Below are 12,822 nucleotides of genomic sequence, written 5' to 3' on the forward strand. Positions count from 1 at the left end.
ATACGACTGTCAGCTGATTTCTCAACAGAAACTTTGCAGGCCAGAAGGGAGTGGCAAGAAATATTCAAAGTGATGAATACCAAGAACCTATAACCAAGATTACTTTATCCAGCAAAGCTATCATTCAGAAGTGAAGGTCAGAAAAAGAGCTTCACAGATAAGGAAAAGCTAAAGGAGTTCATCACCACCAAACCAGTATTATATGAAATGCTGAAAGGTATCCTTTAAGAAGAGGAAGAAGAAGAAAAAGGTAAAGATACAAATTATGAACAACAAACATGCATCTATCAACAAGTGAATCAAAGAATCAAGTGAATAAATAACCTGATGTACAGAATGAACTGGTGATTATAATAGAATCAGGGACATAGAAAGGGAATGGACTGACTATTCTTGGGGGGAAAAGGGGTGTGGGAGATGCGGGAAGAGACTGGACAAAAATTGTGCACCTATGGATGAGGACAGTGGGTGGGGAGAGAGGGCGGAGGGTGGGGTGAGAGCTGGAAGGAGGGGAGTTATGGGGGGAAAAAAAGAGGAACAAATGTAATAATCTGAACAATAAAGATTTAATAAAAAAATAAAAATAAAAGAGAGCCAGTTTCAGCCCGATCCCGCAGGCCTTAGCATATCATTAGCATATTATGCTTTGATTGGTTGAACAGATGACCAGATGACCAGACACTTAGCATATTAGGCTTTTATTATATAGGATATTTGCTTAATCCCTTCACCTTTTTTCATCCAGCCCCCCAATCCTCTTTCTCTCTGACAGTTGTCAGCCTGTTCGATGTATCCATGCCTCTGTTTCTATTTTGTGAAGGACCCAGTTTATTTTGTTCATTAGAGTCCACCTATAAGTGAGATCATATGTTATTTGTCTTTCTCTGACTGGCTTATTTCACTTAGCATAAAAATCTCCAGGTCCATCCCTGGTGTCACAAAAGGCAAAATTTCCTTCTTTTATAAGCCTGAGTAGTATTCCATTGTATAAATATACCACAGCTTTTTTATTTACTCATCTATTGATGGACACTTGGGCTGTTTCCAGATCTTAGCTATCTAATCTAATAAAAGACAAACATGCAAATTGACTGTACCTTCACTATGCCTTAAGCCACACCCACCAGCCAATCAGAGAGACTATATGCAAATTAACCCAACCAAGATGGCAGCCGGCAGCCACGGAGCTGGAGTGAGCAGGAGGCTTGGTTGCCCCACTGATGGAGGAAGCCAAGCTTCCCGCCTGCCGTGGCTGGCTCTGAGCTCCACTGAAGGCAACAAAGTTTCAATTATAGGAGGTAAATAAATCCCAGAATAAAAAAGAAAAAAAGGAGAGGCAGGGAGCTTCTGTCTCCAGGGGGCTTGGCCAGCCTGAAAACAGCCCTCAGCCCCTCACCCAGACTGGCCAGGCACCCCAATGGGGACGCCCCACCCTAAAGAGGGTGTGGCCTGCCTGAAAACAGCCATCAGCCCCTCACCCAGGCTGGCCAAACCTCCATGGGGTGAGGGTCCCCACTGGGGGGGGGGGTTTGACCAGCCTGCAAACAGCCATTAGCCCCTCACCCAGGCTGGCCAGGCACCCCAGTGGGGACCCCCACCCTGAAGGGGGTGTGACCAGCCTGCAAACAGCCATCAGCCCCTCACCCAAGCTGGCCAAACCTCCATGGGGTGAGGGTCCCCACTTGGGGGGGGGGCTTGACCAGCCTGCAAACAGCCATCAGCCCCTCACCCAGGCTGGCCAGGCACCCCAGTAGGGACCCCCACCCTGAAGGGGGTGTGACCAGCCTGCAAACACCCATCAGCCCCTCACCCAGGCTGGCCAGGCACCCCAGCGGGACCCCCACCCTGATCCGGGACACCCTTCAGGGCAAACCAGCCGGCCCCCACCTGTGCACCAGGCCTCTACCCTATATAATAAGAGGGTAATATGAAAATTGACCCTAACAGCAGAAAGATTGGGAATGACTGGTCACTATGACACACACTGACCACCAGGGGGCAGACACTCAATGCAGGAGCTGCCCCCTGGTGGTCAATGCGCTCCCACAGGGGGAGCTCTGCTCAGCCCCAAGCCAGGCTGATGGCTGCCAGTACAGCGGTGGTGGTGGGAGCCTCTCCCGCCTCCTCAGCAGCACTGAGGATGTCAGACTGCAGCTTAGGCCTGCTCCCCACTGGCAAGTGGACATCCACTGAGGGCTCCCAGGCTGCCAGAGGGATGTCTGATTGCCAGCTTAGGCCCAACCCCCCGGGGAGTGGGCCTAAGCCAGCAGGTGGTCATCCCCGAGGGATCCCAGACTGAGAGAGGGCACAGACGGGGCTGAGGGACCCCCCACCCCCCGTGTGCACAAATTTTTGTGCACCGGGCCTCTAATAAATAATGCTTCTATGAACATATATTCTTTCAATTGAGTGTTTTTGTTGTTTTTGGATATATTCCCAGAAATGGGATTGCTGGGTCAAAAGTCAGTTCCATTTTTCAATCTGTAACAGACTGTGATACAACCATTTGTGATAACTCACTACACTCGGACCAGTGCAAAAGTCAGTTCCATTTTTAATTTTTTGAGGAAACTCCGTACTGTTTTCCACACAAGCTGCACCTGTCTGCATTCCCACCTGCAGTGTACTAGGGTTCCCTTTTCTCCACATCCTCTCCAGCACTTGCTGTTTGTTGATTTATTGATAATAGACATTCTGATTGGCATGAGATAATATCTCATTGCGATTTTAATTTGCATTTCTCTGATGATTAGTGACACTGAGCATTTTTTCATATGTCTAATGGCCATCTCTACTAGTATATCCTCTTTGGAGAAGTGTCTATCCAGGTTCTTTGCCCATTTTTAAATTGCATTTTCTTTGTGTTGAGTTTATAAGTTCTTCTTCTTTTTGGTATCTGTTATTTTTATGTTTTAGAAATTAACCCCTTATCAGATATGTCATTAGCAAAAATGTTCCCCCATTCCATGGTTTGCCTTTTCATTTTGTTGATTTTTTTTTTTTTGGCTATACAAAAGCTTTTTAGTTTGATGTAATCCCATTTGTTTATTTTCTTCTTTTTTTCCTTGCTCAAGGAGATACATCAGCAAAAATATTGCTACAAGAAATGTCTGAAATTTTACTGCCTATTGCTTATTTCTAAATCAAGTATTTGCCTTGTTTGAAAGGATGGTAACCACCCAAGTAATTCTGTATCCTTCTCTAATTATATGAATAGTTCTGTTGTAGTTTCCAGATATATTTCCCCTTTTTTTCTTTTAAAAAAAATATATTTTTATTGATTTCAGAGAGAAAGGGAGAGGGAGAGAGAGATAGAAGTATCAATGATGATAGAGAATCATTGATCAGCTGCTTCCTGCACACCCCTCACTGGGGATTGAGCTCATAACCTGGGCATGTGCCCTGATCAGAATCGAAACGTGACCTCCTGGTTCACAGGTTGACACTCAACCACTGAGCCACGCCAGTCGGGCTCATTTTTTATTTATCAATTACAGTTGATATACATTATTAAATTAGTTTCAGGTGTACACTCCAATGATTAATCATTACATACATTACTAAGTGATCATCCCAATAAATCTCACACCCATCTGATACCATACACAGTTATTAGAATATTATTGACTGCTAGAGGCCTGGTGCGTGGATTCGTGCAGTGGTGGGGTTCCTTGGCCTGGCCTGCACCCTCTCGCAATCCAGGACTCCTCAGGGGATGTCAGACTGTTGGTTTCGGCTTGATCGCCACAGGCCAGCTGAGGGACCCCACCAGTGCACGAGTCCATGCACTGGGCCTCTAGTATGCATATGAGATCTTTGGTTAATCTCTTCCCGCCCTCCCCGCACTCCCTTCCCTCTGAGATTCATCAGTCTGTTCCATGTTTCCAAGCCCGTATGTTGAGCATCTGCCCCCTGGTGGTCAGTGCATGTCATAGCTACCAGTCAAACGGTTGCTTAGGCTTTTATATATATAGATATTTCCTATGTTGTACTTTACATCCTCATGACTATTCTGTAACAATCAATTTGTACTTCTTTTTAAAAATATATATATATTTTATTGGTTTTTTACAGAGAGGAAGGGAGAGGGATAGAGAGTTAGAAACATCCATGAGAGAGAAACATCCATCAGCTGCCTCCTGCACACCCCCGACTGGGGATGTGCCCGCAACCAAGGTACATGCCCTTGGCCAGAATCGAACCCGGGACCCTTCAGTCTGCAGGCCCACGCTCTATCCACTGAGCCAAACCAGTCAGGGCAATTTGTACTTCTTAATCCTAACCCATCTGACAACCATCAAAATGTTCTTTGTATCTATGAGTTTGTTTCTGTTCTGCTTGTTTGTTTATTTTGTTTTTTTAGATTCAATTGTTGATAGATATGTATTTATTGCCATTTTATTGTTCATATTTTGATCCTTTTTTTCCCTTCCTTTTCTTAAAAAGACCCTTTAACATTTCATATAATACTGTTTTGATGGTGATGAACTCCTTTAGCTTTTTCTGGTCTGAGAAGCTCTTTATCTGTCCCTTGATTCTAAATGATAACTTTGCTGGGTAGAGTAATCAAATTTGTAAGATCCTGCTTTTTGCCACTTTGAATATTTCTTGCCAGTCCCTTCTGGCCTGAAGGTTTCTGTTGAGAAATCAGCTGACTGTCTTTTGGGAGCTCCCTTGTAACTAACTAACTGCTTTTCTCTTGCTGCTTTTGAGATTCTCTCTTCATATTTAAACTTTGGCATTTTATTATGATTTCTCTTGGTGTGGGCCTCTTTGGGTTCATCTTGTCTAGGGCTCTCTGTGCTTCCTGGACTTGTATGTCTATTTCCTTCACTAAATTAGGAAAGTTTTCTGTCATTTTTTCAAGTCAGTTTTCAATTTCTTGCTCTCTTCTCCTTCTGGTACCCCCATTATACGAATGTTGGTACCCTTGAAGTTGTCCCAGATGCTCATTACACTATCCTAAATTTTTTGAATTCTTTTTTCTTTTTGCTGTTCTGACTGGGTGTTTTGCTTCTTTATATTCCAAATTGCTGATTTGATTCTCTGCTTCATCTACTCTACTGTTGATTCCCTGTAAGTTATTCTTCATTTCAGTTAGTATATATTTCATTTCTGTTTGGTCCTTTTTATGCTATTGAAGTTCTCACTGAGTTCATTGAGAATCCTTACAACCAGTGTTTTGAACTCTGCCTCTAGTAGATTGTCTCCATTTAGTTTAGTTATTTTTTCCTGGCATTTTGTTCTGTTCTTTCATTTGGGACATGTTTCTTTGCCTTCTCATTTTCTCAGCCTCCCTGTATTTGTTTCTATGCATTAGGTAGAGCTGCTATGTCTCTCAGGCTTGGTAGAGTGGCCTAAAGTAGTAGGGATTCTGTAGGGTCCAGTGGCACAGCCTCCCTGATCACCCAAGCTGGGCACTAGAGATGCATCCCGTGTGGGCTGTGTACACCCTCCTCTTATAGTTGAGCCTTGATTGCTGTTTCATATCAATGGGAGGGATTTACCCTCAGGCCCATCAGCTGCAAGGACTGGCTGAAACTACTGACCACTAATCTGACTACCGTGGAGGATCAGCTGTGCAGGGGCCCACCACACAGAGCAGGACTTACTTCAGCAGGGCTCTGGTGCCCACTGAGTTCGCCCCTTGAGTGTGTCACTTGTGCAGGTGGTTGGGTGGTGCTTTGATGTGGTCTGAAGCTGTCCACTGGGTGTCCTGACTCTTGGGCCTCCCAGGAGGTATAGGTCAAGGTCAGCAGCCACTTGTGTTCTCCCCAGGGACATACAGGGAGGACATACAGGGCTGCCTGGCATGAGCTGCAAAGAAATATGCAGATGGCTGCTACTTGTGCTGGGCTTGGTAGTGCCTGGCCACTTATTGAGAGGTATGGGACATGCTGCTTGTTTGAGAGATTTTAGGAAAATCTGAAGCATGAGCCAATACAGGCCATTTGTATGGAAAAGCCACTGGAAACCACTTGGGTGGGCCCAAAACTTGGGTGGGGCAGGGCCTCAAGGAATCACCAGGATGGGGCCAGGTTGTGTGAGCCAGGTTGATGGAGTCTCAAATATGGTGCCCACCTGCCAACTCTGTGGGTAAGGGCTCAGAGAAGGAACAATGGCCTCTGCCAGTGCTTCTGTCTGGGAGAAAGCTTCCCCAAGCTCTTGCTTGATGCAGGACAATTCAGTTCCTGTATGTCCCTGGTGCCTTTTGAGCCACTGTGCCAGCATTGGGGCTCAAAGCAAGTGAGTCCAATTAAGTCCATGTGTGGGCCCTTTAAGAGGAATTGCCTCAGATTCCATCAGCCCTCCATCTCCCTCACCCTTAATCCCTGGTTTTTACAGACAGAAGTTATGGGGGCTTCTCTTTCTGACACAGGAATCTGGGGCTGGGGGGCCTGGTGTGGAGCTGGGACCCCTCACTCCTCAGGGGAGACCTTGGCAGCAGAGTTATCCCTCCCAATTTTTATCCCCTACACGTGGGTGTGGGACTAGCCCCTTCTGCGACTCTCCCCTCCTAATACTAGTCTTGCTGTGTCTTCTTTAATTCCCTAGTTGTAGGACTTCCATTCAACCAGATTTCAGACGATTCTGAATGATGGTTATTCTGTAGTTTAGTTGTAGTTTTGATGTGGTTGTGGGAGGAGGTGAGATCAGTGTGTACCTATGCCACCATCTTGGCCAGAAGTCCAAAAGACTAAGATTTTTCTTCTCCTGGTATGATAAACAACTAAGGAAAAAAAGCAATAAAGTCTCAAAACATTCTCCCAAAGAGTAGCTGATCATAAGATGGATAGGGAATATTTCTGTACCAGAAAGTTGTGTTTCTGTAATTCAGGCAAGAATCTAGCTTTGCCTTTTCTCTACCTCCCTCCCATTTTCTCTTTAGGAAACAGAAATTTTAGTATGAGAATGTGGGGAGTTGATTTAAAAGAACCAAAAAGAGATTGTAGGACTGAAAGGCTTTTAGCCCCACATGAAAACCTGGATGAGGTATGAGGAGAAGCTCCCAGATCTCTGCTTACCTTCTTGCTTCACTCTTTAATAAAGATAGATTTCCACAGAAGGGAGTCCAATATGTTGTAACTATGGTTTCTTAATTGCTTTAGAGGTGACAATTTAAGTGATGGCTCTAAAAGAAGGTGAAACTATTTACCAAAAATAAATTTGATATTAGTTCCCAAAGCTAACTTATTAAAATAGATTTACCTTTGGCTATTTAAGTGGCACTAAATTTGAAACCAAGAGTCTTGGGTGCTATCTTTATCTGCCTGTGGCTTACTGTGTGGTCATAAATAAGTCAAGACCTCTTTGTGTTCCAGTTCCCTTTCAGAAATTGGACCAACCATAGGAAAAATGGTATTGGCCAAAAATACTGATCTGTTTCCTTTGACCCTGGAAACTCCCAAAGAACTCCAGTGAGGACTTCCTCAAACCAGTAAAATTTATGACTTGAGAGAGCCTTTTTTATCACACCAAACTTTCTTCCTTCCTCATGTCCTTAGTGAAACAGAAAGTTAGAGCAAATGGAGCAATAAATATTGCTAAACCTTAGAGCCAGGGAAGGACAATTACCAACAAGGGCAAAGCAGTAATAACTTGGTATATCCAGAGAAGGTTGGGTTGGAGCCAAGGAGATAAGCTAAGTGACTGCTACTGTTCTCTTCCGGCACATGCCACTCATCACCCAGGGCTTGGCAAGATTAGTGCTGGAACAGCACAGGCTTGCATCCAGTACCTGCTCCAGAAATAGGCTCTAGATATAGGCACAGCAAGTAAACAAATCCCTATCAGTTGTTGCTGAGGTGTCCTTCTCAGGCAGGCCTGCCCATAGGACTATTGCTGAAAGAGGAAGACAGCCTGGAGCCACTCCCTGGCCCTGTCTTGAAATGAGTCCCTAAGGCTGAGAATAGCTCCAGTCACCTGAGACAGTAGGTATTTTCCTGAAAATTCCAAACTGTTCCAATCAGCTCTGGCCCTACTTCAGTTACAAGATTCAAGCCAGGCTTGGCTGGTGTGGCTCAGTGGTTGAGTGTTGACCCAGGAAACAAGAGGTCAATGGATTAATGCCTGGTTAGGGCACATGCCTGAGTTGTGGGCTTATCCTCCAGTAGGGGGCATGCAGGAGGCAGCCAATCCATGATGTTTCTCTCATTGATGTTTCTATGTCTCTATCCCGCTCTCTTTCTCTCTCTCTAAAAATCAATAAAAACATATATTTTTTAAAGATTAAAGACAGGACACTGCCATAACAATCTTAGGCTTGTGAGAGGGCTGTTTACTTGAACCCAGAAAGAGATTATTGAAGGCACAGATTCATTCATCTAACCAGTATTTGTTGAGCCCCTGCCATGCTTCAGGCACTGTGCATGGTGGGGAATAAAACAAAACCAGGCGCAGTGGTGGTGGAAGTGGGAGCAGAGCTGGCGTCTTGGAGAGCGCTGAAGAATCTGCTGGAATTGGAACTTGGACTTCTCTGTCCCTGTCCTTCCTTGAGTCTCCTTCTTGGTGAGAGCGCTGGTGACACGCCCGGCTCAGAGCCCCCAGTGGAGCAGTCGAGTTTGAAGGATGACCTCTAGGAAGAAAGCGTTGCTAAGGTTATCATCCTGGAAGATTCTGGAGTTGGTAAGACATCACTCACGAACCAGTGTGTGAAGAAGAAATTCAGTAGTCAGAAATTCAGAAATTCAAAACCACAAAAGGAACAGACTTTCTGACAAAGGAGGTGATGGTGGGTGACAGACTAGTTACCATGCAGATCGGGACCTGCAGGACAGGAATGGTTCCAGTCTCATGGTGTGGCCTTTTCCAGAGGTGCAGACTGCTGTATTCTGGTATTTGATGTGACTGCTCCCAACACATTCAAAACACCTGACGGTTGGAGAGATGAGTTTCTCATCCAGGTCAGTCCTCGGGACCCTGAAAACTTTCCTTTCGTGGTGTTGGGAAATAAGATTGACCTTGAAAGCGGACAAATGGCCACAAAACAAGCACAGGCCTGGTGCTGCAGCAAAAACAACAGCCCCTACCTCAAGACCAGAGCCAAGGAGGCCATCAGCGTGGAGTAGGCATTCCAGATGATCGCACGGAACGCACTTAATAGGGAACAGAGATGGAGCCTTACTATGAATTTTCTGAACCCACCAAACTGGACAAGAATGTCCAGGCCAAAGCCTCAGCGGAAAGCTACCGTTGCTGAATGGGCAGTGAGAGGAGAGCACAGAGCCCTTCACAAACCAAGAACACACTTGGGACTTCCAACACAAACCCCCTCTCCTCTTTCAAACAAAACAAAGTGATCTCTCATATCCAGCTGCCAAAAGAAACCGCACCAGACACACTCAGCCCTCCATATAACACACACACACAGATCTGACACAAGCAGACAGACTCCAGCAGCCCAGGCCTGTGATGGCTCCATCAGGCCCACCCACGGCATCAGCCCTCATGTGGCAACAGGATGGGCCAGCTGTAGAAATTGTTCTGGTGTAGAGTCAACATCAGAAGCTTATTCCTTTTGCCCACGAGGGAGAGAGAACTGTTTACAGTTAATCTGTGCCTAATTAGTTATCTGATTTTTTTAATGGTCTTGTGATCTTTTTACCCCATCACTCCCTCCTCTTGTGAAGGCCACCACTTGGAAAGGCTGGTGCCCTATGCTTCACTACAGGCTCATACCCAGTATGATTAGGCTGGATTTTGTATGCATCTGTTGATGCTTGTTCCTTTTTTTTTTTAAATAACAACATAATTCTTTTTTTAAAATATATTTTTTATTGCCGAAACCGGTTTGGCTCAGTGGGTAGAGAGTAGGCCTGCGGACTGAAAGGTCCCAGGTTCGATTCTGGTCAAGGGCATGTACCTGGGTTGCGGGCACATCCCCAGTGGGAGATGTGCAGGAGGCAGCTGATCGATGTTTCTCTCTCATCGATGTTGCTAACTCTCTATCCCTCTCCCTTCCTCTCTGTAAAAAATCAATTAAAAAATATATATATTTTTTTTATATATTTTATTGATTTTTTACAGAGAGGAAGGGAGAGGGATAGAGAGTTAGAAATATCGATGAGAGAGAAACATCGATCAGCTGCCTCCTGCACACCTACTGGGGATGTGCCCTCAACCAAGGTACATGCCCGAACCTGGGACCCTTCAATCCGCAGGCCGACGCTCTATCCACTGAGCCAAACCGGTTAGGGCAATGCTTGTTACTTTTAACTAATCAGACCTTTTTACAGTATCTATTATATAGAACTTCTTAGAAAAGAATTTTATAGTACATGTTAATATGTGCAACCAATTAAAATGTATAAGTTAGTGTAAAGAAAACAAACAAAAACAAAACCACATCTTCCCACATGGAATGATGAAGGGGAAGCTATGGCCTAGCTAATTAGTGCTGTAATCACTACTGTTGTAGAGCCCAGGTGTGAGCACAGGGTGCTTTGAGAGTATATAGCAGTGGTTCTCAACCTTGGCTGCACATTAGAATCACCTGGGAATCTTTTTAAAATCCTGATTTCCGGGCCTCATCCTCTGGAAATTCTGTTTCTTTGTTACTAACAAAGAAACATGTGGCCCCACCCCATAACAAAGAAACAGAATTTCTGGAGAATGAGGCCCAGAAATCAGGATTTTAAAAAGATTCCCAGGTGATTCTAATGTGCAGCCAAGGTTGAGAACCACTGGTATACAGTGGGGCCTTGACTTACGAGTTTAATTCAGAGACCGAGTTCGTTAAGGAGCTCGTTAACTCAAATTACTCTATCAACTCAATGCAAAAAATCAGCCGAGAGACAGCTGGTATCTCAAAAAACTCGTTAGTCGGGACCCTCATAAGTCAAGGCCCCGCTGTATAGGAAGGCGATATGAGAGCTCTAGGAAGTCAGTGTGGTAAGGAGAGAGGCCATGTTAGGAAGCTGAGTCCAGAAAAATGAAAAGCAGAGAGAATAAAGGGATAGAGCATGGAGGCAGAGAAAAGTCCCGGAAGAGGACAGCAGCATATACAGCTAGAAAGATGTTGATGGCTGCCATGGGCTTGACAAGATTGAATTGATTAGACCTCCTTTGGGGGTCGAATGACCTTTTCACAGGGGTTGCCTAAGACCATCAGAAAATACATATATAATTACATATTGTTTTTGTGATTAATCACTATGCTTTAATGATGTTCAATTTGTAAGAATGAAATTGGGGGTCACCACAACATGAGGAACTGTATTAAAGGGTCGCGGCATTAGGAAGGTTGAGAACCACTGGATCAGAGGAACACAAATTCACATTTGACAATGCTATGTCTCCATGAAATAATACAATTAGAGGGCTCGTGGTTTTCCTTTATAATTTTTTAGCTTGATTTCTTTGAAGTTAATTTTTTCACTCTTACAGAACAGAATCATGTATTTATCAAAGATGGGTATATCAATATATCACAGCCCACACTTTGATCTTGCAGGGAGATGAGGACACTCCTTCATTGAGATATTGGGTCAATATTCCCTCTCCTTGAACCTGGGGAGACCTATGCAATGCCTTGCTAATAGAGTACAGCATACACAATGTGACCTCTGAGGCTAGATCATACAAACATCCCACATGCTTCTCTCTCTCTCAACATGCTCCTTGGTGGTTTTAACCAACAGGTAAGGAGTCTGACTGCCTTGAAGCCCCCACACTAGAGAGGCCATGCAGATAGAGGTGCTCCTAGCAGGTTACTCCCTAACCGTCTAAGTCTTCCCACCCAGACATCAGACATATAAATGATCCAATCACTTCAGGCCCTAGTCTTAAAGCTGCCCCAGCTGTCTCTGCAAAGCCCTGAAGATTCCAGAACAAAATACATTTCATGGTTTAAGCCACTAAGTCTTGGGTTGGTTTGATACTCAACAATAGATAACTGGTACACCATGACCTAGGTTTCGGATTTTATGTAGCTAATTCTAGGTATTTGCATCCTTTTTAGTTTCTGATGGTGACAGAATTTTTATATTCTGTGTAGAGAGGAGCAAAATTGCAGGGGCCCAGCTGTGAGGTGGCTGCAGTTGTCTGAGAAAGAGATGATGGTATCTTGAGGACTTCTGTTTCTACTTAGGATGAGGAATGCTGCAAGAAAATATCGCTCCCATCCTAACAATGAGAAATAGCCAAATAGTCTACAAAACCATAGCTTTTCTTGAGCCCTCAGAAAGCTGAGGTCACAAGGCAACCAAGTAAAGCTCTTCAAGGAGTGAGAGACACACATGGCCTGTTTAAACTTCAGCAGACCTGCATGAAAGAGGTGGCTGCCATACGAGCAGATAAGAAGAACCCAACACAAATTGAACACAATTTAAAAGGCTACACGTGGGCTAGTGTGCACGTGCAGGGGATAGTTCGTACTCACAGGCAAGCTTTTTGCCTCAGGCCTCCCCCGAGGTTCTGAGAAAGTGTGGGAGCAGGGCAAGAACTGGCAACGGCCTGTCCTTCTCGGTGGTGCAGGCATGTAGGAACTGATGAAGGCAGCTGCTGGGGAACGAAGACAGCCTCAGCTGCTTCCACAGTCCTCCTCTCTCGGAAGCAAAAGCCTTAAACCACTGGGGGAGGGCCAAATTCTTGCTTCCAGGGAGGAATAAAAGCAAAACTCAGCTGCTTCTGGGTGAGGGGTAAAAAGCTTCTGGAACACAGGCAAAGGTTCGTTGTTTCTGGGGAAAGAACAGAAGCAAAAGCCCTGTACCCCAAGGGGAGAAGCAGGATACTCTCCTGGGCTGAAGATTCAAGCAAAGGTCTTCTCTGCTGGGGGAGAGAGCGGAGAACTCTGGCCACCCAAACCAACCCTAGAGAAAAGGC

The 12,822-nt window shown here is 45.0% G+C and overlaps 1 pseudogene; it reads left to right on the forward strand.

The window, feature by feature from the left end:
• Positions 1-8,568: 8,568 nt before the first annotated feature.
• LOC139003333 (ras-related protein Rab-7a pseudogene) lies at positions 8,569-9,199 on the forward strand (annotated as a pseudogene).
• The last annotated feature ends 3,623 nt before the right edge of the window (positions 9,200-12,822 follow it).

Source organism: Myotis yumanensis, unplaced genomic scaffold, assembly GCF_028538775.1.
Source record: "Myotis yumanensis isolate MYYU_CA2020_CCGP unplaced genomic scaffold, mMyoYum1.0.hap1 SCAF_1, whole genome shotgun sequence".
NCBI classification, from domain to species: domain Eukaryota; kingdom Metazoa; phylum Chordata; class Mammalia; order Chiroptera; family Vespertilionidae; genus Myotis; species Myotis yumanensis.